This window comes from Tetrao urogallus (genome assembly GCF_951394365.1).
Source record: "Tetrao urogallus genome assembly, chromosome: 13".
Classification (NCBI taxonomy): domain Eukaryota; kingdom Metazoa; phylum Chordata; class Aves; order Galliformes; family Phasianidae; genus Tetrao; species Tetrao urogallus.
In genome coordinates this window covers 15,918,678-15,920,861 of record NC_136826.1, presented here as the reverse complement: position 1 = coordinate 15,920,861, position 2,184 = coordinate 15,918,678, and positions in this window count along the sequence as shown.

The window sequence follows — 2,184 nt, the reverse complement described above, 5'->3', positions numbered from 1 at the left end:
TCCATCCTTAGTGATCCCTGAGCAGCCGCTGCATCTGCACATTGCCTGCAGGACTCTGTTCACCAACTCCTAATTGAACTTTTTTAGGAGGGAATGTGGCATCCACAAACTCTGTGTTTTCTATTGGAACGCTGTGACTTTGCTGAAACACTTCTTTCCCACCAAGAAGTAAAATTCTTCCTTCCTTCCTTCCTTCCTTCCTTCCTTCCTTCCTTCCTTCCTTCCTTCCTTCCTTCCTTCCTTCCTTCCTTCCTTCCTTCCTTCCTTCCTTCCTTCCTTCCTTCCTTCCTTCCTTCCTTCCTTCCTTCCTTCCTTCCTTCCTTCCTTCCTTCCTTCCTTCCTTCCTTCCTTCCTTCCTTCCTTCCTTCCTTCCTTCCTTCCTTCCTTCCTTCCTTCCTTCCTTCCTTCCTTCCTTCCTTCCCTCCTTCTCTCCTTCCCTCCCTCCTTCCTTCCCTCCTTCCCTCCTTCCCTCCTTCCCTCCTTCCTTCCTTCCTTTTCAATAACAAAGCCTTGGTGCATGTACCCTGTGTCTCGATCCTGTCCTACAGTAAAACACAAGCTGTTGGCTGCTCCCCAGACCTCTCCCCATCCTGGTGACATTAGCTGAACAAAGTGTTGCCCAAACACGATGTCACTGTGCTGGCACGAGGCAGAAGGTGCAGACAGGGGCTGCAGTTCTGCTGATGGACAGAGCAGCCCAAGGAGTGGCTGCAGCAGGGACTGAGCGCTATCAGCTCTCCAAGACTTTTGGAAGAGGACATGGGTACTTTCCTACACTACAAAGTTACAGAAAGTCTGTGGATCATGCTCCTTCTGCTTCCTTCTGCCTAGATTCCTGAAGTCACTTTGCAGATTTGACTTCGTCTTTTCCGCAGCCAGGTACATTTTGTGGTTTCTTATTGCTAGTGTTGGCCCACAGCGAATAAGCAGCAGAAGTTTCATTAGCATTTTCCCACAACAGGCTGCTTGAGAGCCAGGGCTGTGGTGTCATCTGCGTCAGAGCAGCACTGAGTCCCTGAGACCAGAGACTGACGGTCCCTTTGATTAGGACCGTGATATCCAGCCCCCATGAAACTCTTTCATGGCCGTCACCCATGCTGCAGCCTGCCAGGCTGTTAACTGAACACTCATTCAAACGGCTTCATTGAAGTGGGACCTGAATTCAGTGCCAAGAGACAGGGAGGTGAGCAGATCCTTTCTGCTGCTGCTTTGCCACCTGAGCTGGCACAGAGGGATCCACACCCAGTGCTCACCAACTGCTGCACACTATGGCTTCCACCATCGGTGCTTCCCGCTCTGCAAAAATAACAAATGCAATAACAACCCAGGCCTGATTTCCCTCCTTCCAGTTGAAGCTGAGCCCAAATGAATTAAATCTGCTTGCTCCCTTTTGGTGGTGAACTTGAGGCTGATGAAAGTGAACTATTTTTAGTGCTAGCTGGAGGCATAGGCAAAAGGCTGGCACAGCACTGAGCATGTTTCCCTGCCTTGCCAGTGCATCTAGCTGGGATCTGCACTGAAAAGGGTGCCACAAGCCTCAGTGCTGCCATGCAGCTGCACTCAGCCATGCTTCTCTTCCTTTAGAGAACACCAGCACGCAGGGACTGTGTGTTCCTCCAAGTAATCCTCAGGCTGCTGCTGCTTTCAGCTTTACTTATTGTAATGTGTCCTTTGCTGTGGCCATTTGTCTTGCTCTTTAAAGGCTGTGGTCTGACATTTGTTTTTGGCTGGATTTAGCGCTGCTTGTGAGTATAAAGATTCTATCTGCTTAAAGAAAGTTGTAACCCGGGCGCTATTTGCAAGCTTTTTCTCCCTTCTCACCAAAGTGTCAGTTTTCACTTTCACTGTGAGGAGGCTGCCCCACATCAGCTGCAAGGTCTGGCTCCCTTATTTCAAGGTTCACATCAGTAGCACTCATTGGGCTTTTCACACGCAGATGCCATCTCTTAGAGTGTTTTCTTCTGCTCTGTGACACATTTCTTTGTGCTACACACATGGAGCACATCTGCCTGGGGATGTGTAGGCTGTCCCAGAAAGGGCAGGTCTCTATCTATGGGCTTGACAGAATAAGATGCCCATTTTGCTGTTATAAGAACAAATGAGGAGGTACAATCAGCAGAGCAGAAGGATCCTACTCTGTATTCCAAGCATCACATGAGCCACGCACATCCTGCACAGGACCGG